The following is a 24,552-nucleotide window of genomic DNA, read 5'->3' on the forward strand; positions in this document are numbered from 1 at the left end:
TTTCCCAACCCCCTTGTTGAGCATTGATGTTCAACCACAAACATGCTAGTTGAACTTCAAAACTATAACACCAAACCGGACGAAACAAAATGGGAAACCACAACCATATGTAGAAAGTACTATCTCATTGCACATCATCTCTTTCATGTGGAGCCTATCAAAGTACAGCTTAAGCTGCACACCATTCACCCTATGTCTAAGAAGCTTACCATTCACTCGCACCAACTTGTAGGTCTCATAAGGAAAGTCCTTTTGCACCTTGTATGGACCCATTCACTTCTTCTTGAACTTCCTCTAGAAATTGAAATCCAAGTAGCTTCTGTACTTCATCACCAAGTCGGCTTCATGTACCTTCTTGTTTGACAAGGTTTGGTTGAACTTCGCAACTCGTTTCTCTCGGTGTTTTGTATTATAATTTGTTGCTACCGCCCTGTTCATTTGCAAGGCCTCAAGACTAGCAATCCAGTCCTACAAAACACCTTGTTGAGTGGCATTGACTTGCCACATACCCTTTAAAGCTCCTAATTGTACATGCATTGGAATCACTACCTCTTTACCAAAAGCTAGCTTGAATGGAGGAAAATTTGTGGCCACCTTGTAGAATGTTATGTATGCCCAAGCACTTCTCAAGGTTAGCTTCCCATTCTTCTTCTTACATGTAGCATACTTTGTCAACATCTTAATGATTTGCCCACCATTGGAACTCTCCATTAGATCATTACATTGGAAATGATAGGGTGAAGAAAATCGATGCTAAGTGTCCAATTTCTCCACTAATTTGTGCATTAGATTGCCTCTAAACCCCTGACCTCTAAAAAAAATCACAACCCAAGGCACACCAAAACCGAAAACAAATGCAATCAAAGACAAATTGGGCCATAGTATGGGCATTTACCTCCTTAACCGCCTTGGATTTGACCCACTTGGTGAGGTAGTCAATGGCTATCACGATGTATTTATTACCACTCATCGACTTAGGGAGAGGAACGATAATATACAAACCCCACTTCTCAAAAGCATTTTGGGCTATGCTTGCCTCCTGTGATTCGGCTACCAGTCATGTTGCACCCATGATGTGGCACTTGAGGTAGGTCTTGCACCAATAGTGCATGCCCCATACTATGGAAGGCCACCAAAAACCTACCCTTAGAACTCTAAACAGTCATGTTGCACCCGTGATGTGGCACTTGAGGTAGGTCTTGCACCAATAGTGCACGCCTCGTACTATGGAAGGCCACCAAAAACCTACCCTTAGAACTCTAAACATTACCTATCCCGGATGTGTGCTCTTGTCATGGCCTTGCTCCAACACAATGCCAATATCCTCCTTGTACAACACCCTCTCCTTAGAACTCCATCTCGACCATGGGTCATTAGGTCCTCACCTATCAATGTAAACGTGCGGGCCTTTTGCACTACCCTTCTCCTGTAGCTTTGATAAATTCTCTAGACACTTCCATGTACTCAAAAAGTCTTATATCTCCTTCAAGATCTCCCTACTTGTATAAGTGGTTGGTGCCACGTCTAGACCTGCAACATGCACATGTACTCTGCTACTTGCTAGTTGGTGTGCCTCTTGGTTTTTCTCTCTTTTGACATGCTTAAATTAGACTGCTTCAAAGAAATTTAATAGCTTTTTTATGTAAAAGAATCAATGCTTCAAGGAATCTCTCTTTACTTGCCATTGGCCCAACAATTGCCTAATAACAAGCAAGGAATCACCTTTCACTACTAGCTTCAAAATGCCAAAATCCACACACTACTTTAAACCTAAAGGAAGAGTGAGTTACTTTGCCTCATTGTTGGTGTGGACATATTCAAGATCATAGGCCTTCAAGAAGATCACTTTGCCCTACTGGTCTTGCATTACCACGCCACCTCTTGCTTTGTAGTACCCTTCTATATACAACATCGAACCACATCGTAAAATACCCTTCTAAGGCTGGCTCCTCTTTAGCTTCATCTCACACCACCTTGGAATATACCGGTAAATCAACACCCTTATTGACACAAATATCGGATAAGTGAGAGCGATTGGTATAGTCAATTTTGAACTCAAACTCAAAATCTTTTAGCTCTAGCACCCATTTCATAATGCGTTTCCCGGGATTCAAATCTAGCACCACTTTTGACAATAGATTGTTAGACATCAGCATATTGTCAACCTTTCAACAACGCTTCCACAAAGATTCCATGAAGATTCCTTAAAGGTTCTCTAAAGATTCCAAATAAAGATGCTGATGAAGTGATGAAGACGAAGATGGATGCTGTAATGTGAAGATACAAGCTCATGGACATCATCGGATATCCCGTTATTATTATTTTGAGTCATTACGGCCACTTTTGTAATGTTTACGGGAACTTCATATTTTAAGTCGGCAATTGTATTTTGGCCACAGATGCTTGTTGGATGAGCGAAGCCAGCTCAAAGTGCTGTAATTAAGCTCTATAGAAGCATGGGACAAATCATGTCATTTTGGTCGGACATTAGGTTTTCTAAGGCTTAGTATATAAGCCAAAACCTAAAGCTTTGTAAAGGAGACTTCTAATAATCTAATCTTCTGTGTCGTTGGGAGACTGCGAGAGAGTGAGAGAGAGTGTGTGTGTGCTACAGGAGCTACGGTGGTCGGAATCGCAAACGGAGAGCAGCAGTGTGTTGCCTACGAGGAGAGCTATGCGTTGATGCTTACATCACTCGCGTTCAACTGTGTTTTCACTACAAGAGGTTGTGTGCTCTTGTGACGCTGTTAGCGACGGAAATACACTGGGTTTTTATAACCCCCGGCGTCGCTAAAACCGTCGCTAATAGCGTCGCTACGAGAGCGATGCTATAGGTGTCGCTATATGCGTCGCTATATAGAGACACTCATAGCGACGGTCATAGCGACGGTTATAGCGACGTTTACACAGAAGTCTATAGCGACGCTTATAGCGATGATCCAGAGCCATAAATAGCGACGGTTATAGCGACGCCCGAGAGAATTTTTTTGGGGTGGCAGGGCATTCAATGCCCTGCCACCCATCAACCATATTGTACTTGATTCACTTTTTAAAAAAAGTGCAAGGGTAGATAATAGACCCAAAATAGTCACCCACAAGACGCATTGTTTGCAAAATTGACAAGCGTGAAATTGACAATTATACACATCATAGGCAAAATGAATTGATTGGCAAATGTAATAATGACAATTGTACAACATCATAGGCATAAAGAATTGATTGGCAAAATGAACTGCGGTGACAAATGTAATAATATACATGGTTCAAAAAGACGTATAAAATCCATCTCATGATACATAAGCTATGAGAAACCCTAAACTAATGCTATCTAGCTACGGCTGAACTGACGTCGTCTAGTCAGACGTCTCATCGCGTCCAAGCGGCGTATCTGTCGGATTCTGCAAAAAAAGACAATAAGACAGCTTTCAGTAAGTATAAACATATAACGACATTTATAAAACAATAAAAAAAATAGAAAAGAGTAAACCCTAATACTAACCATGCCGCCGCGAGAACTGAGAATGTCCATCAGGGCATTTAAGCCCTTCCTGCCTGCGTACTCGCGCTCGTACGGTGTGGGATCACGTCCTGTCATCGACCACTATCAAAACATACAAAGATTTCATTATGTTAGAATTAAAAAACTCATAAACCCTAAACTATCAAACATAAAGAGCAATGCGAAAACACTTACAAAATCGGCCTCAAATGATGCCCATCCACCGCTCCCCAAGTGGTGCGAGCTCCCTGCCTCTACTCGCGCTCTGGCTGCATCCTTTTGTTGCTTCCACTTGTCGGGATTCTCACGCGCTGCTTTCTTCGCATTCTTCCAATCTTCTTTGGCCAGCCAATCTGGCCTGTTCCACCCATGCTTGATTGCTTTTTGCACTTCGGAACGCTTGTGTTTGCAGTATTCGCGCATTCGAATCTTCATCAGGTCTTTATTGAAGCGTTGATCCCGTGTTGGAACGGGAAACTCATCATGAAGTATGCTGATGACTCTGTCTTTTAAATCACTTGGTACTTCACTCCATTTGTTTAGTATGTAGTGTCTAAACAGCTGAGAGCAAAGACCACGCATGCGCGAGATCACCTTCTTGCCGTCATCATCCATGATGATGCCGCCGCTGAAGTCGACGGAGTAAGGCAAGCCCTCTGGCCGGTGACGCGTGAACCTGGGTGTCCCGGTAGGGGTCTCTAGCGGCGTGTTGATGGGGGTACGGACGTCAGGTGTCTCCACCGGCGTCTGGGCCCCGAAGCGAGGAGTGTCGAGTGGGGTGGCTCCTGGCGGAGTAGGTAGAGGTGTGTAGCTGCTAGGAACAGTCAGCCGCGCAAAACCTGGCGTAGATGGCGATGCTGTGGCTGGTGTGGGGGTGGGCAAAGAAGGGGAGGGTAAAGAACCTCGTCGAACACGAGGCGGTGTGGAGGCATCGGCGGCGGAATCCCCACAACAACCGCCACCGCCACCACTAGAGCGCCGGTGTCTAGACGAGTGTGAAGATCGTCTCGTCGACACCGAAGCTTCGGAGCGCGCCGAATGCTCCGAAAGAGAGGGAGATGCGGATGGAGTAGGAATGCGCGATGATGCGCCAGAGCGATGACGCTCCACGTACCACTGTCTCTGCTACGGTGACAAAGAAGAAAGAAACTCCTCATCATCCATACCTGCATTAAACACACGAATATTTAAACTTAATATTGAATGAATAGAGTAGACAATGACGCAAAGACCATTAAATACAATGACGTAATGACGCATATAAATACAATGAAGCAATGAATTGAGTGATAGAAGAGGCAAGTCGAAAAATCAGAATTTTCAATCAAAAGATGGGAGCGCGAGTAGAAAAGAGCGTTATACACCATGGAAGGTACTTAGAGAGCCAGAGCTTTTACAACATGGAGCAAAATTGTTCAAATACAATATTTGTGGCTTTAAGAGATCTCTCTCTCATCCTCGCATAACTCAGCATAACTTCCTATATCTATATAGAGCTCTCCGTTTAAACACATATCCTCTGTTTCATTTTGTAGCTCCTCTGCATGCACCCCATATAGAGTAGTAGCATCTTGATGCTCATCTGGCACCACCGTAGCGGCTTCTGATTGAGCATCTTCTCTGATCTCCTCCATTGATGCCGTTGTGATTGGCACATGGTAGCCTTCATACGTCCTTGCACTACGAGGGGCTACCTCTATGACGTACCACCAGTTTGATGTAGACTTTGTAGGTTGAGATATTACTTGCCAGAGCCACATAACTTACATGAGAGCTTTCAAGCACATAACTTGTAAAAGGGGGATGTTAACTATTTACATACTTACTTGTTCACAATGCTCGGGTAGTACGAAAGTGTCTCTTAGGTCAATCCATTTCTTAGTAGAATCCACCTCAAGAAAACCAGACTCTCCTCTACGCACAGTAGCGTTGCGACCCTCCATGATTATCTTGAACCATTGCACGTCGAACAAGTCGACAAAAAATCCTCTGTAATCGATCCTCAAAATCTCTTGTAGCGTGCCGAAGTAAGTGAGTTCTGCCACCACAGGATCTACATCAGAGGAACGTCGTCGATTAGACTATTCAAATTTTGCCATGATTCCACAATCTTGAGTAAAACGCTTTTTGTCAATCCGTTCCACCCTAAAATGTCGACCTTTACAGCATGCTGCTGTGTATGACTTATACTACAACGAACAAAGATTATGAGTGGACGTTCAAACGTTTAGAAATAAAGTCACTAGCTAGTCGTACATTGCAAACTTACCTTGGTCGCGCAACCCTGAGAGTACTCCCACTCTTCCTCAGTCACTTCGTCACCGCATTGTTGTGCGCTTTTCAATTGGTTGTGCAACCATCTTAAGCTCATGAATGTTGGTAGGCTCTCCAGAACCGTCGGATAGTGCATCGGTGGTCGTCTTCCCCATCTCCACTCGATTCGTGCCCTTTGTCGCTCTTGCTTTGCATCCTCATATTGTGAAATCCACTTTTGCATCACTGGATTGTGAAGCATGCAAAATCGGTTGATTTTAGCCTCTAGATCTTCCGTCATCTTCTTCTCAACACCGAGATTGCACATGACAATCCCAGATATGCGCTCATCATCTATGGTTCGCCATAGCGTGTCCCGGGCTTTATCAAATCCGTCTAGCCACTCTCCAATGTACACTAGGGACTCTGATACCAACCAACCTTCTGCCATGCTACCCTCCGGACGTGCCTTTTGACGCACATATCCCTTAAGCGTTTTCATGAAACGTTCTAAGAAGAACATCCATCTGGAATGAACTGTGCCAGCTATTTCCACCTCATCAACTATGTGAAAAAGAAGATGCACCTGAATGGTTAGCATGGTAGTAGGAAAATGTTTCTCAAACATGCACACAAGCTCCGCAGCATTTAGTTTGGCGAATGGTATGGAGTCTACGTTGATCTCCTTTTGTGAGATCCATTGCACCAGCTTTGCAAGTTTGTAGATTGTGTTACGGATGTCGAGAGACAAACATCCCTCACTGGCAACCGGTAAAATAAACTGTAAAGTATGTGCAGCAATGATATTAAAGTCCACATTTTATGCAATGATATTAAAGTCCACTATGAACGTACCTGACACATTTTATGCCAATCGTGTGACTTCAAACCGGTAAGCTTTCCTTCTTTAGTAAAACACGTTCGGAGCGAGTGAATTACGCCAGTGGGGGTCCGCAAAGATCGAATGGTCTCTTTTACTTTGCGTTCTTGGGCTCCTGTGAAAATCCATGGTGCTTTAGTGAGTTTTATCGATCCATCAGATGCTGTTTGCGGCCAATATTGCTCCATACGATCCACATTTCTAAGGTCAACTCTGGCTCCCAAAGTATCTTTCTTGCCGGTCAGATGGTCCCATAGTAGATTACCCACATTCTTGAATATGTGCATTGGATCGAGCAAGTGATTGATCATGAGTCGGGGCCAGTATGGTAACTCGTACCATAGAGATAGTCTCTTCATCCCTGGAGGCAATCCGTCATTGCACATCTCCTTCTGCTCTAACCATGCTTGTGCAGACATCCTTGGTGGCTCTCTTCCCAAAAAGCCGTCGCGTAACACATGATTCTCTGGAAGATACGCTTGATGACCTTCGTAGATTTGCTTCTTCAGTGAGGGCGCCGTACGTGCATTCAGTCTAGGTCCACATGTGACACATGCTCTGTATCCGCTTGTTTGAAGCCCTGCATGTATACACATGATAATAGATCAACTATGGGAAAAAACAAGATTTACAGTGTCTGAGTGAGGAGTGTCAATAGATCACCTGAGCATTCTGTTAGCCCGGGATAGTCATGCATGGTCCACGTTAGAATGCCTCTGATCATGCATGGTCCTGTGTGTCGGCTCATATCCACCACCTCTATGCCAATCCACAATTGTTGTAGCTCTTCCAATAGTGGACGAAGATACACATCCATATTCTCCACTTTATATCGCCCTGGCACAATCAAGCTTAGCCATAGGTGCCCCTTCTTCGTAGTCAACCACGGGGGAATGTTGTAGTTGACGATGACAATGGGCCATACACTGTAAGATGTTGATCTTTGACCAAATGGATTTACGCCATCCATAGCCAGGCCTAAGCGCAAATTTCGAGCTTCCCTGGCAAAATCCGACCATGTTCCATCTATATGTTTCTAGGCTGCGCAATCTGCAGGAATTCATAGCACACCATCCGAAGATTTATTCTCCTCATGCCATGATGCTAGGGCGGCCATGGACTTACATTCGAAGAAATGCTTGATGCGAGAAAGCAGAGGAAAATGTCGCAAAACCTTTTGTGGAATTTTTGTCCCATGGAGATCTACTCGATATCTTTTGGAATCACATTTCGGACACTTCTCCATGTCTATGTATTCCCCTCTGAAAAGAATGCAGTCATTAGGACAAGCGTGGATAGAATTGTAATCCATCCCCAAGTTTTGCAAAATCTTTCTTGCTTCATCTCGGGAATCTGGCATCACATTGTCAGCTGGTAGTATGTGCTCTTTAAGCAATCTACACAACATAAAAATACGATACAGTCGTGTAAAAATCTATCAGATCATTATACATTTAGAGTTTTATTAAAGTAAACTAATTGTAATAGATCACCTGAAAAGCGATGTGACGCTAGTGTCACTCCATCCAAACTTTGCCTGCATGTTGAGAAGAACCAGGAGTGCTTTCAATCTAGACATACGTGCTCCATTATACAATGGCGTATCGGCTTCACTTTTTATATCATCATAGATAAGCCTTTCTGAATCCATGATCGTCTCGATCATTTCATCAATCTCGGGCTCAAACATTGCCTCGTTGGGAATGTGCTGTGCATGATCATCCCCCGAGCTGTCAGAGGCTACATCTTGTGGCCTCACATATGCTGCTTGACCAAAGCGCCTGCGAACACGTCTATTGGGTTGCAAGATTGCTGCTTGTTGGCCAGCGTCAGAGTCCGACGAGTTATAATTGGCAACAACTCGATCTATAATAGATGGATCGAACTCGCCAAATTCGCGAATGTGCTGCAAAGAAACACGTCTTGTCCGTCGCACAGCATGCTTGCATTGATTACAAGGACATAAGACCCTCATTGAGAGATAGGTGTTTCGGTTGGACGGTCCCACATCCTCGTCACTACTCATAATGAGGATAAAAATCTTATAACCTGGACAACAAATTTAATATTCTATTGGCATTCTTCGTCTTATCTCTCTCTCTCTCTCTCTCTCTCTCTCTCTCTCTCTACCTCACATTCTCTAGTCATGTCCAATCCCCGCACACCTCGGTCTAGAGGTGCACGGAGATCAGAACCACCGGGTTATAATCTCGTCTTTATTGGTCAATACCTATATTTTGTGGGTACAAGAAATCTATAGACCCACGTCTACATGATACTGCATGTAGTGGACAAAACCCCCTTGCCTCTTCTCTAGCTGTAGCACTTCACATCATCTTAACATCTTTTCACAGTAGATCTTTTCACTGTTCGTCTAACTCTAAACCCTAAACCGTAAGTAATTCTTACGTGGACTCGATCTAACGTAAATAAGCGTAAATCTAAATAAACGTAAATCTAACTAAAAATAAACCTAAATCTAATTTAACGTAAGTCTACATCTAACCTAATCTTTAACGTCTTTTGGGATAGTTTCCTACGACGTTAAAACTCTCTTCTTCTTGTGTGTGTGTGTGTGTGTGGGTAAACCTAAATAAACCTAAGTCTAATCTAATATAACATAAATCTAAATCTAACGTAAATTATGTTATATTAAAAACAAAGAACTAAACTAACAGGGATTATAAGAACCTTAAAACTGATTTAACACATAATTTTTCACATAACGCGGCAAGAGTTGGCATTCTCATCACTAAAGATGTGAGAGTTAACTTCCGGCAGTGACACTGCCTCATCTCCATCCATATCTTGTAAATTTGCGACACTCATAGCGACGCCGGATTTTTTTTTTTTTGAGCGTCGCTGTGTGAGCGTCGCTAATATGAATAGCCTCTTGTAGTGTTTTGGCAGATTCACCCGCGAGCTACTTTTGGAGTTTCGGTGAGTAACTGCTGTTCGTTTTTGCATTTCAGCATATCCACGCAATCAGAGCGAGTAGAGCTACACATTAGGCACTTTAGTTTTCGGAAACGTCGACCTACAAAAACTGGCCAGACATCCTACACGTTTTCTGCACGGAGGGTATTGGGTAGGTTTTTTTGGTCACGGACCTTAGGGAGAGTGGCCTATTGGTGTTGATAGGATATCCCTCAAGTTTCGTAACGTTTCGAGAACGTCTAATGGGATTTTGGCTTGCGGTAGCATCATAGGAGACTCTCACATTCACAGAACCGATGGCATGTAGATTTGATATCTCTGTAGGAAGTAGTCATTAGTCGGTCGAGTAGAGGTTGACACCCTTTGCTTGCTTCCACGCGCCTGTGGGTCGAGCTTCGTCCTCAGTTGACATTATATGTTAGGTGAGTTCTTGCTATGCTGACGTCCATCGAGGCGTATCCCTCCAACATTGGCGTCGCTGTCGGGGACGAGGGCCCTAAGTAGGTGACCGAGACTAGTCCTTGAGGATAGAGGTCCCTCTGGCTTGCCAGAGTACTATTTTACATTTAGATAGGATTAGAGGGTGGTGGACTCTCTAGGTCTTAGGAGAAGTCTAGGGAGCGTGTGTCTAGCCTGGATCTTTTGTCTTAGGTAGTATTAGGTAGTAGTAGGTTGTGGTGTAGAGAGTAGGAGTTGGAGTGGTAGATGTGGTGGTAGGTTGACTTGAGAGTCTATGTGAGGCTAGGAAGCAACCAAGACATCAAAATCACCATCTCACATTGATGAGTAGGAGTAGGGTAAGGAGGATATCTTGATTGCTGATCTAGAGTACTTTATGCATGTCTTATTTGCTGATTATGCTCATCAGAGAAGTGGAAAACACTAAGTAGAAAAGACGGTAAATTGTGTTTGGAAGCTGATTTTAAGTCCAAAAGTTTCTGTGATTATTGCTGAGAGCTCTACAGAGCATAGGGAATACTACTGCCAGAAAAAAAATGCAGTTTAAGACAGTAGACATCCTACGCGTAGGATGTCTCCAGGGTACTTTTGGCAGGGAATTTGGGAAAACTGAGGTTACCAGTGGGTTCAGAGGGTAGGTTTTACCCTAGGAACATATTGACTTGAGTGTTTTTCCCTATTTTTGTTGACCAAAAGCCAAAAGGCGGAGTCAGAAAACGTAAAATTTCAGAAAAGGCTTAAATTGAGTGATTTTTGCATGTTTTTGCAATTGTGAAGCATACTTGCACTTGTTGAGAGCATAAGGAAGCATCAGGGACACTTCAGTCTGAAAAAATAAGCAGTAGATATCCTACGCGTAGGATGTCTACAGGGTGATCTGGGCACTTTTTTGAAAATCTGAGGTTACCAGTGTGTTTAGAAGGTAGGTTCTACCCTATTTTCACATGGAAAGTGGAAATTTGACCAAATTTTGACAGATTAAAGCCAAAAGATGAGAATTGCCAGACATCCTACCCAAATTGTGTCAAAGGCCTAATTTTGAGACCAAACCATAGGATGACTCCATAGGCATGTTCTAAATGTTGTATTGAGTGCATGTGATCAATTTCATCTCATTTGGGTCAGTGAAAGTCAAGATTGAACAGACTTTAGCATTTTTGATTGAAAAAGGCAAGAATAGTTAGTTTTGGGGTCTTTTGACATCCAAACTCAAATCTAAGCATACCAGTGGGTTGCTGAAGACTAGGGGAATCTTTGGTCCAAGTTTGGGTTCATTCTGAGCAAAAAGACATCCTATGCGTAGGATGTCTACTGCATAATTCTGAGACCAAAATTCTACTGTGACCATACCATGCTGTCATATAGCCTTAGATAAGCCTCCTAGGCAAATTGGTCCAATTTGGAGTTGATTTGACTTGGGAATTCATCAGAACAGACATCAGGCTTTTGGAACAAATTCTTGATCATTTGACCAACCTATAGGTGTCAGAATCAAAAAGTAAAAATAGCTGTGAGTTTAGCACATCAAGGGGAAGCTACAGTGCAAGTTTGAGCTGAAACAGAGCAAAACGACATCCTACGCGTAGGATGTCTCCACGGTCATAAAGTGGTCAAAATTCTACTTTGACCATATAGGGAGTTTCCCAGTGTCTCAAGGATTCCAAAAAAAAAAAAAAGAAGTAAATTTGGACCTTGTTTGGCCTATTTACCAAGCAAAGACGAGAATTGCCAGACATCCTACTCTTGGAGTGCACTAGAAGCTTATGCAGCCCAAATCTTGACCTATTGGCATCCAAATTCAAATCTAAGCATACCATTGGGTTGCTGAGCCCTAGGAGAATCTTGGGATTAAGTTTGGACAAAATCTGAGCAGTTAGACATTCTACGCGTAGTATGTCTCCAGCTTGATTTAGGACTCCAAACCAACCTATGAGCACACCACTGTGATCAGGACATCAAGGAGAAGCTGGGGTGAAAATTTCAAGTCATTCTGAGCAAAAAGACATCCTATGCGTAGGATGTCACAAGGCCATTTTTAGGTCCAAATGAAATTCTGAGCATACCATTGTGTTGCTGGACTCAAGGGGAGTCTCTGGACCAAATTTTGTTCAATTCTGAGCATATAGACATCCTACGCGTAGGATGTCTCCAGGCCAGTTTTAGGGACCAACTGTAATTTTGATCATATAGGGGTGTTCCCAGTGTCTCAAGGATTCCATAACTTTTTTTCAAAATTTAATTTGGACTCATTTTGACCATTCTAAACTGCATTTCACTGTTTTGGCTGTAACTTTCACAAACGGTATCAGATCAGAAAAGTTTTTATTTCAAAACGTAGCTTGAGAGCGACTCTACAGATCTTAGAGCAAACATGAACTAAATGCATGCCAACGGCAACCATTTAGTTCAATTTTGAAAAAAACATCGTTTAAGGCCTCAAAATGCATCCGAAAGTCAGGAGTGTCTAAAACCGACAGTTCGAAAGAATTGTGAGGAAACGGTCACGGTTTTGAAGACTGCTAAGTTAGCAAATTGAAATTATCTTTTGGGAAAACCATTGGTCACCCGTGGGAAGGTGTAAAAGTTAACTACGGCCTAGTGTACGTCCATACACAAATCTGGTAGTAGTAAGACCATGCACAAGGACTCTTGATTTTGCAACAACAGTCGCAAGTTTTGGAGAACTTTAACACAAGATTTTTGCTAGAAAATCACTGCAACTTGTGCATAATTCTCTTGTGCTAGCTTAAGTTTAGTTCAACTAAAAGCGAACTTGAAAGTCAATTCCGAGCCCACGGAACAAGTGTGGCCGTCAAAGGCACATCAAGAAGCATTCATTGTGAAAAATTTTGCCAGCTAAATAGAATGTTGCAGATTGTGTGCTAAAGTGAACACATGATAGCTCGACTCAAGAATCGCTACAAAGGGAGCAGTCGTTGCAGTATAGTGGTAAGTTGCATAACTTATCATAGTGCTTCCACTAGATCGAGGCCTACTAAAAAGCTCTAGGAAAAGCAAGCAGCCAGACAAGACAGTATCAACCCTGGCAAGCAAGGGAGCTAAGAAGTTCAAGCAAAGCCCAGTTCAGAAAACTCAGAGATTAAGACATCCACAAAAGCTGAAGGACCTCAAGCGAAAAAAACCGACACAAGGGTGCTAATAATTTTTATTAGCATTGAGGCAAGCAATTCGCTATCACTGAACAAGTACAACAAGGAAGTAAAGACAAAAGCAATGGCGTCTCAAAGGAATCAGACCAGTTAGGAAGAAGCTTCAAGTACATCCACAGAAATTACAAGAGAGAAAATTTGGATCTATCTGATTGGATACTACAAAGGACTGCCATGCTATGAGGATGACAATCAGAATTTGTACATCAAGACAAAGAAAGATACAGAGGAAACTCGGACATCTCAATATGTGGAAGTTGAAACAGTGAAAAATGTACTACACCCACATCCAGATTTCATGGAAGACTGTCTGGGATCAATTTACATGAGGCACGGAAAATACATCGACAATGAGATAGAAATGTTGTACAAGGATCAACTTACAGAACTCTACGCATATCCTCCAAGTATTTTTATGTACAAAGTACAAGATGGAAAACGGAAAATTGGTACCCTCTATGGAGACAAAGACGGTCGATACTACAGGGCTGTCACAAGTCAGGAAGTTCCTATAGAAAAAAATCATTACTTTACAGCAGAAGCGTTTGGCTCAAGAGGAGAAGACTACATGTCTAAAGGTGGTAATGTATACCATCTCGTCATGGGTTTACCTCTAACTATGCACTTGGAAGAGTTAACAACGACAACTGTCAATGCAGAAATGAGTGACACACCACATGACACACAACAAGGCACAACACAAGACACAACATGGAAAGACACAATACAAGTCTCGTGCACCGCACCAGCACAAGAAGTGCCCGCTATGCAGATAGCACAACTTCAAAAAGAACTAGCTCGGTCTCCAGAGCTACTTAACAGAGCACAACAAGTCATATCATCAGGCATTGAACATATGCCAACATCATATATGGAACCCTCTCGGATGGGGGGAGTTCAAACTCAACAAAGAGACCCTATATCTTCAAGAGTGGGAATAAGAAGTCCAACTTTACAAGAAGCAGTGTCCTTTTCAGGAGCCCAAGTGGAATTTCAAGAAGCATTGGAAGATGCTGAGCCGGAGGAGAGACCACGGGAAATTCACAATGCCCAATGTAGAAGGCCAAGTCAAGATGTCATTGTGGTCGACAAATACGATAGGCACTATGAAATAGCATATGTGAAAAATATGGATGAGTTTAGAAATTGTGGGCAACCTGTAAGTCACATACTTGGACCCCGTCCAAAAGCACCATCAAGGGAAACAAAAAACAAATATTCGGTTCAATCTTCACCCTCGGTGCAGAACTCGCCAAAATCAACTCGGAAACATAGCCCTAAGGCTATGCAGAAGCCCCACGTCAAAGACCATATACTGATGGAAGAATTAGCATTACGACTGCTAGAAAGCATGGATAGTGATTTGATCTTGTATGCAAGCAATAATGGAAGCTATTTTCAGCTTCTCAAGGACAAGACGATGAAGGATAAAGAGACGAAGCCAGTGGATACACCTAAGTCAGTCGTAATCTACAGGTTCATGCATGCAAAGACGAGGTCATATTTGTATCTAGATACCACAGGAAACCATTATCAGCAGTATTATGGAGAGCTGCCTCATCCAAAGGGTGCACAGGTTGAGATAACAACATATTGCGACCAATGTGCCATTGGTCATTTAGTGAAGGACTGCCCAGCAAAGCTCTACATGGAAAAGAAGAAGTAACAAGCCAAAAGCAAAGTTCAGGCAGTGACAACAAGGGAACGGAAGAAAGAATCCCCAACAAGATCTCCAGAAAAGAAGCAGATCTTGTCACAGAGCACAAAAGATAGGCTCAAGACACAGTTGCTTGAATTGAGGGTGTCAACGACATTATCATATAGAATCAGGCTTTCAAAAAATATCAATTGAATCAGATGATTCAAGATCGTTTAAGGAACCTCAGTGAGGACAAGTCAAAGCATCCACAAGGTGACGAAGATGAAGCTCGCAGTCCAATGTTCGAGAGCAAAAGAAGCCAAGATTTTGACGATAGTGAGCCAACACAAGAAGAGGTGGCATAGGTAACAAAAAATCTTAGTGCCACGTCACAAGTGGAAGACATGCAGATAGAATCAATGGATGAAGCTGAACGTCTACCAAATAAATTCTCTACTGTGGACTCTTCATTGGTGATTGAACAAATCAAAGAGTATGAGAAGCTAAAAGAAGATGTAACTGAAGACATAGAATGCACAGAAGAACAGGAAATGACTGAGTCCATGATTGACTACCAAGCACAAGCAAGACAGGATATGAATGAATATTTTCGAAAAGAGACTCTACAAAAACCCATGGAACAATGGAAACCAAAGGCCACGGTGACCATTACATCAGAAGAAGAGAGTCAACCTCAACATCTTGCTACACAAGCTTCAAAACACTTCCAAGAAGAAAAGTCACCATTGAATGACCTTCAAGTGTTAGAAGAAGTAAACACTAATAGAGAGCTTCTGAAATCAAGAATCAAGGCGTCACACTCAGAAACTAGCAATGAACACCAACAAGCAGCTACAACAGAAGATAGTAAGCACTTGGGACATGCTACAACCAGTCAAATGACAAAGAAGTTCAACATACAAGAGGATGACAAAGCCTTCAAGGCACAAAAGTCTAAGAAAAGTATCAAAAGGAACGAGGACATTAGTTAATTAGCAGCCAACAAGAAGATTAAATTCTCGTTGGATGTGCATGAGAAACTGAAATTCAATTTTACAGCAGAGATAGATTGCACTGCGATGACTAATGTCATGTCTTATGGGCTGTGGTTACTTCTAGGCAAGCCACAACTATATGAAATTCAGGTACAGGTTCCTATATCACATGGAATAGCTGTCACAAGTTTAGGGATTGTAGAAGCTACCCTTAAACTACGGTCAAAGGTAATCAAAGACAAATTCCTAGTGGTGGATTCATCGAAAATGAGTACACATTTGATTTTGTCCAAGAAATGGGCAAAGGCAGTTGAAGAAGAACCTGGATTTTCAACAATGGTCATCACGACTAGCTCTCAAGAAAGCTAAAGTTAGCACACAAATGTCCTACCAACACACGCATCCCCTTCAATCAAAGTCTTCAGTCCAACCCACTCAGGTTCAAGATAATGCTTCTATATCAACGGTCAATACGCTTCCATGCCCAAGGCAAACTCCAAAGAAAGTTTTTCAACCAAAATACCCCACACTGCGAGATCATCGTCGACAAAAATCTTCAAAGGTCTACATCAAAGCTGAAGAAATCAAGGTCAAGGACCCAATATGGGTAAATGATCCTAGCCAATTGACGAAAGGTAAACACATGGGATGGATAGCCTCCCACGATAGCTTAGCAGAGCAAGGCTATTATGAGGGTCAAAAGAAACTTTGGTTACCAAACCAGAGACCTCGGCTTATGTGGTGGATAAAGGTTTCAAAAAGTGTCCTCAAAAGAAACAAAGCTCATATTTATATCGCCAAAGGAGACCAACCAACAAGGCTCGCCAAAGGGATGTAGGAAATTTCAAATCCAACTGGCCTTCATACCAACATAGGACTTCATCGATAAATAATCCCAAAAATGGCACTCTTGTACATCTCAATACGACATCAAAAACATCATGGGAAGTGCCATCTACAATTCTTCAAGCACAAGGTTACTATCAAGGAAATCGAAGAATCTGGCTACCAAAGATGCCAGGTAAACATTCTTCAATCCGACGACTTTATCATGAAAATAATAGCAATCTCACGGAAGGCAAAATCAAGGACAATGTCACAGTCAAGGCAAAGGATATCTGCAAAGACACGCTAATCACACGATGCAGATACAAATGGGTGCCAAAAGAACAACACATAACAAAGAAGATTGAAGTCATCTCTAGCTCTCAAGAAATGTCAAGACATGATAGACAAAGTGTTACGGGGAATGGAGTGAGCCAATCTTCTCAACCAAGGGACCAACAACAACAAAAAAAGATTTTGACAACCAAGGTCACCCAGGTATGGCAAAAGAAACCAATATTGCTAGTATGGTCCTTTACAAATCCTCTCTTCGAGGATGGGAGTTTTGAATTTCAAAACCTATTCTTGGTTGAAAGCTAGAGTAAGTCAAGTCACCATAAAAATCATGGCATAAGAGTCAAGAGTCGGGCAGCTGAGCCACTAAATGAGCAAGCATCAGACCCAAGCTTCATGTCTTAATATTTTTTGTGGTCTATGAGTCTAGATATTTAGATTATAGCTCAAGTTGGAAGAGTTGAGCATATTGTAAAATGGGGTCGCTCATGCTGGATAGGTGAGCATAAGAGTCTAAATCTACTATTTTAAATGGTGGAGTGGCAGAGTAGTCCAGAAAACACTCACACACATGAACACAGTGAGGAGAGTGAAAAAAACCTCGTTGACAAAAACCCTTCTTGTGAGTAACGGTAGCTCTTGAAGTCAAATATAGTTTTGCTTCTCTAGCTACGTTCACTCTTGGAAGCACCCATTCAAACTCTTCTCGCACAACATATTGTTTCCCATGCATCTATCTGTGCAAGCATATATAATGTCCCATCATTGGACATTTGCATTTGACACGATTTGTGTTCCACCCATGCACTTACACAACAAAATGATGATGACGAAGCGGTAACAAGTTTCATAACCATTTGCTCAACAACAACGACTCTGACTTCAAGCTACTACCACTTATCCAATGTATATCCAATCAATAATAGTAGCCATACGGCCATAAGTACTTTAACTCAACAAAACTCGGTTACATCAATACATAAGTACATATAGCCTGACATTTAATTGTGACTAAAGGAATTTTTTTCCACTGGGTTTTTCCCTTTAGTCTTATCCAGGTATCCAAGACCTTCATTTTGTAATATACGCCACATTTTATTTTTACTATTTTTCTTATAAAAACACAAAAAAGCAGACCAACGCCATCCCCAAACAACTACATGCTCATAAGCTAGAAAATCAAAGGGGAGAGGCCTAAAAAATAAATAAATTCAAAAAGGCTTCAAGTTTACAGGTACACATGCAGGATGACACAAAAAGAACAAATAATATAGAGCTGCCAAGATAAAGACTTGCTGCAAGAACAAACCTCACTCGACTTATTCATGATACAACAACCAATCGGAGGGGGAGAGCTATGGCTTCAACTATACTACATGTACAAGAAAAAGGTACCTCTACAACATACAAAGCATCTGGTAGAAGCAACTGCAACAACAAAAGCTTCAACCAACACCAAAACATGAAGCACTCGTCGAGGCCACTGCAGACATAGGGTCTTGTCGGGGACAACAAGACTTCGGAGGGGGAGAGTGTTGATAGGTCAACCTTTCAACAATGCTTCCACAAAGATTCCATGAAGATTCCTCAAAGATTCTCTAAAGATTCCAAATAATGATGCTTATGAAGTGATGAATACAAAGATGGATGCTGTAATGTGAAGATACAAGCTCATGGACATCATCGGATATCTCGTTATTATTATTTTGAGCCATTACGGCCACTTTTGTAATGTTTACGGGAACTTCATATTTTAAGTCGGCAATTGTATTTTGGCCACAGATGCTTGTTGGATGAGCGAAGCCAGCTCAGATTGCTGTAATTAAGGTCTATAGAAGCTTGGGACAAATCATGTCATTTTGGTTGGACATTAGGTTTTCTAAGGCTTAGTATATAAGCCAAAACCTAAAGCTTTGTAAAGGAGACTTCTAATAATCTAATCTTCTCTGTCGTTGGGAGACTGCGAGAGAGTGAGAGAGTGTGTGTGTACGCTACAGGAGCTACGGTGGTCGGAATCATAAACGGAGAGTAGCAGTGTGTTGCCCACGAGGAGAGCTACGCGTTGATGCTTACATCACGCGCGTTCGACTGTGTTTTGGCAGATTCACCCGCGAGCTACTTTTGGAGTTTCGGTGAGTAACTGTTGTCCGTTTTTGCATTTTAGCATATCCACGCGATCAGAGCGAGTAGAGCTACACATTAGACACTTTAGTTTTTGAAAACGTCGACCTGCAAAAACCGGCCAGACATCCTACGCGATTTCTGCACGGAGGGTATTGGGTAAGTTTTTTTGGTCACGGACCTTAGGGAGAGTGGCCTATTGGTGTTGATAGGATATCCCTCAAGTTTCGTAACGTTTCGAGAACGTCTAATGGGCTTTTGGCTTGCGGTAGCATCATAGGAGACTCTCACATTCACAGAACCGATGGCATGTAGATTTGATATCTCTGTAGGAAGTAGTCATTAGTCGGTCGAGTAGAGGTTGACACCCTTTGCTTGCTTCCACGCGCCTGCGGGTCGAGCTTCGTCCTCAGTTGACATTATATGTTAGGCGAGTTCTCGCTATTCAAGTGGGCACACACATCCACATTGCCAAGACTACATAGAAGAAAACAAGAGTAGGAGGAAGAGAAGGGGGGAAGGAAAGAATTGGCACCAAAACGGGGAAATACATGGATAAATCTTGATTAAAAAGCTCTTTATAGGATCTTGAGTGCCACTCTATGGCCAGGTCAGGAACAAAAAGCCTCCTTGAGGTCTTATAGACAAGACTAGCTCCAAAACTCAAAAACGACGCCCCAAAATGATAAAAAAATCTTTCTTTATAGGGACTTCCACCCATTTTTGGGAACTCTCCTATCATTGGCCCCTTTGGATGCTTGATTTGGCAATTATTTGACAAGTTTGATGCTTCTTGGTTGGCCTTCTGCTTCTCTCTCCCATTCACTCTGATGAGCTTGGGGAGGAGGACACTAGCGCTAGTGCTAGTGCTCCATGATCCTCAATATAAAAGGGGGGAGGCCGCCAGATTGCATGCCCGCAAGAGCATGCCATGGCCACCACCAGGGAGAGCTCCCCTCTCTATCCCTTTGTGTCAAATGAAAGGACTATGTCGTAGGTAAAATACCCCATGTCTCTGATGAATTCCTTTGCATATGGGTCCATGGCCCTTGCCACATGGCATCAACTTGGGGACTTCGTCCTCCAACCTTCAAAAATTCCAAGTGGGACATTATAAAAAAACCTCCTTTTTTTTACCTCAACTTTTAGAGCCACCCATATTTTGCTCCATGGTCCAATTGACTCCCTATAAAAACACAGTGATAACATCTAGTTCATATCTAACTCTTCTAAGCCTACAAATGGATGCCATGAAGACAGAAAGAGAAACATCAGATCCTCCCTTGTCATGATTGCCCGTCGACTTGGGTGGGGCGTATCTTGCCAATTTTAGCTCGGATCGATGAGCCATCAATTCCTACTAACTCCACATGCTACAAACTACCCTCGCGAACCTTGGCAAGGCTGAGAGAACGTATAATAGGCAAATGTGCATGTAGCCAACATGGAAGAAGAGCACAATACTTTTTTGAGCATCGTACTTTGCACTCGAGGGGCCATTTTCATCGCGGAGGCTTCACCTTTCTCTCGAGGCAATGAAGGGGTCTACAAGATAGAGTTGGCATCCTCAGCGGGTCTCTTGCTCCTCTTCAAGAGGGTGTTCTCGTGGGGGTGGTAATACTCATCTTTATGCACAAAAATTGGTGTGAAGCACTAGAGGGATAAGTGAGCATGAAAGCGCCTAGAAAGAGGAAGGTAGGAAGGGAGTAGCAAGGAAGGTATGACTCCCACATCTAGGTCTTGGGGTTAGAGGAAGAAGGGAAATGTGAGAGGAAAATTAATGGGAGATGGAATAGGTGGATTAAATGGGAGGAGGACCCCAACTTTTTTTAATGATTACTCGCATGCATGTGAAAAATATACATAGAGCATAGTCCATAGGGTGAAATTTTTATCCCTTTTACAATTGAGAAGCACTAAAGTTTCCTCCTTCTCTTAGCTATTGGCGGTACCACCAAAAGGAAAAAGTGGTACCACATATATATAATTTCACCCCCATGTATTTCAACCAAAGACGAGCTTGATCAAGTGAAGGGTTCCATGCCTCTATCTGTACATCAATAGGATACATGAGATCACTAAAGTGAGCTTTCACAAATGCAAAGAAAGGTGGAAGCATGCAATTGTATGGGTTAAAGTCTCATAATTTGTAGAAGATGCTACAGATAATTCTTCATTGTTTATGTTGTCACTCCTTTAGTTTAATTTTTGAATTTTTTGTATGACTAAAACAGTATCTTTTCTTAATATTTTGACATTTTTCCCATAAGTATGTGCGTGTAAGCAAAGATATATGTTTAAAAAAAGTCATTTATAGTGATGGAAATGAAAGTATGCAACATGGCTTTTAAGGGTATTTAACTAAAAGATTGTGAATTTTAAAACTTTTGGGAGGAGAAAGAATTAAAATACCTTTAGTAAAAGATTGAAAATTTTGAAAAACTTTGGGCCCAACTAAACTATTCAGATGTTTAGTTAATGATGCAAAGTAATGGGCATGAAGGGAGATAGTTTGACTAAACTCACCCCTTCAAATTCCCAAACACTCAGTGAGAAAGTGCTCTATGGGTCTGCCCTGCACTTTGGTGTAGGGAGGCCACCAAATTTTCAAGGTCTCCATCGCCTAACAACAAAACGGGGCATTGTACTTGATGGAATGTTGCTCCTCCACAAAATAGAGGCACACGTCTCTCTCCCTCTCTCTCTCTCTCTCTCTCTCTCTCTCTCTCTCTCCAAGTTAAGACACAAACACCATAAATGCTCCTACCTGTCAACTCAGATCATATCACAAGCTCATTAAAGCCTTCAAACTAGAATACTCAGACAATAGGGGAGATGAATATATTTTGTGTGAGCTAGATAAGATCAAGAAAGGCAAGTTGTTGGTCAAAAGATATGGGCTAAAGCATGTATTGGTGGTCCAAAAAGTGGTGTCTTGGACACTACTTTGATAGAAACTTAAGGATCCCAATTTCATGTGTCCCGTATGAACATACCAACCATGCTGTATATCATTGGGAATCTTTTGACAAGGAGAATCCAAAATTGCAATACCCGCAAAATTTTGATAAGATTTGAAAAAATCTTATTGTGACATTTTTTTTGCCAAGCCAACCACCAAAAAGTGAAATAGTGGTACCACCTATACATGCTTTCACCCATCTGTGAAAAAGATAAAAGAACTAACCAATCAACTACAAGAACCTCCCTCAAAGAACAGGATGAGAGCTTGGTTCTTGAATGTCTTTAAGAGTAGGAAGCTACAAGAGTAAGAAGTATCAGCACCAACAAGGAAATTCAATGACCTGGTACAGAGAGCATTGAAGTTGGAACAACAAGCAGAAAAGGAAAAGTGGCATAGAAGAAGACAACCCAGTGATGATGAATCATCTACTGAAGAAAGTTCAGAATCCAGATCTAGCTTCAATTCTTTTGAAAGTGAAAGAGAGGAAAATAGTAAAACTAAGAAAGGGGCTTGGACCAAGAAGATTGAAGAAATTTATAAGCAAATCTCGAGATAGCCATAAGAAGAACTTCAGTGAGGAAAACAGAAATATGGTGTTCTAAGTGCAGGTCAAAGGACCACATGTCAAATGAGTGTTCCCAATGCACATATTACAAGGCCTTTGGTCATGTATGGAGCAATTGTAGAATTCGGATTTATCACTTCAAAAAGGGAAAGGGCCTGTTAATGATTTCCCTCACAAATCCAAAAGCACCCAAGGCAGATGGAGCCAGTGGGACTAGAGAAAATGAAGATACTACAGGCACTGGAGGAGGTAGGGGATGCTACCAGAATGGAACTAGAAGGGGTAGAGGCAGGGGAGATTTTTCTAAAAGAAATATGAACTGCTACACTTGTGGCAAGTATGGCCACTTTACATCTTAGTGTCCAATTTTACCAAAGCCAGAGGTAGTTGACCAGAAACTGCCATAACCAGTACCTGTAAGAGTGGTCACAAGAAGCAGAGGAGTGGTGATTAAAGAAATTCCCACTGAACAAGATAGTCAAACTATTGAGGCCAAAAAGAACAGCAGAGGAAAGGGTGGAAGGCTAAGGGTAAAGAAAAGATAGTAGATGAATGGCAAGAACAAAGGGAGCTTGCAACAAAAATCATTGAAAATCTATCAAGGAAGCTTCCAGAACAACCAAAAATTTTAGATGCTCGTACCATTCACAAAATACCAGCTCAGCCTTGAGAATCAAAACTGGAGAAGGTAGCAGATAGAATAGACGAGTCTATGATTGCTGCAATATAGAGTTTAAGAGAAGAATCAAGGCAAGTGAGAGCAGACTTGGCCGAGGCTGGACATATTGGCCTGGAAAAGAATCAGGTGGACTCATCACAGAGCCAGCCAATAGCTACAAGAAAACCAATAGAGTGGAACTATGAGGATTCTTAGGACAAGTCTTCTAGTTTGGATAGCAAGAGCTTGGGCAATGAGCATGATGAGATATATGTCAAGATCTATGATCGGATTCAGAAATTATTGTAGAGATGGATGGCATTTGACCCACATTTCCTGAGGTGGCCAAATTTATCAGACAAAAGAGAAAAGTTGAAGCACAAGCCAGAACAATGGATTTGGCAGCTACTATCAGAGATGATGAGGTTCTAGAAATCCAAATAGACTTTAAGCTCAAAAAACAATGGGAACCATTATTTGGTGTTATTTTGGATGGGAAGCGCGAGTGAATATTCTTGGCAAGCATATTTGACAAAAGCTAGGAGTAGCCGAGATGAAGCCAGCTCCATTCAGAATAAGGATGGTAGATCACAATGTGGTCCAAGCCACTAATCTCATTGAAAACATGCAAATAAGGATGGGAAAAGAGAAATTTGAAACCAGTTTCTTGGTGTTGGATGTCCAAGGGGCTTATGGAATGCCATTGGGAAGGCCATGGCTCAAAACGATGAGGGACGTACATGATTATGCAAACCAAACATTGATTATTGAAAGTTCCAGCATGAGAATAATGCTCAAGATAGATAACACAAGATCATGGAAGAAAGCATTAAGACCAGAAGAGCTTTGTAAGAAGTATGGTACAAAAAGATCGAGAGGATGTTAGCCTCCATGAATATCTTCCCTTTAATAGAGATCGACATCAGTGCAGTGCTAATGGACAAATATCAAGCTCAACGATAGAAACAACAATACCCCGATCAGTTCACTAAAGTAAATACTGGGGAGAGATCAATCTAGATAGATGGTAGAGAACCAGACTAGTTTGTACCATGAAAACTTAATGGAAAAAAGTAGAACCCAGTTCAATGGATCATTAAGAGTCGAATTAATAAATTCTAGTAGTACCACAACAAGATCTTTAGAATGATCTCTTGGAAGTAAAAAACCCATTATGCTGCGGGTATTTGAACAGACAAGAAAGCTCAATTATGGCTAAGAGAAAAGGAGGTGGATCAAATTGGTTGCTTCCAGACAATCAAGAACTTGAAGAATGGAATCTCAACTTAGAG

This window comes from Adiantum capillus-veneris, chromosome 18 (genome assembly GCF_014529385.1).
Source record: "Adiantum capillus-veneris isolate H3 chromosome 18, ASM1452938v2, whole genome shotgun sequence".
NCBI classification, from domain to species: Eukaryota; Viridiplantae; Streptophyta; class Polypodiopsida; order Polypodiales; family Pteridaceae; genus Adiantum; species Adiantum capillus-veneris.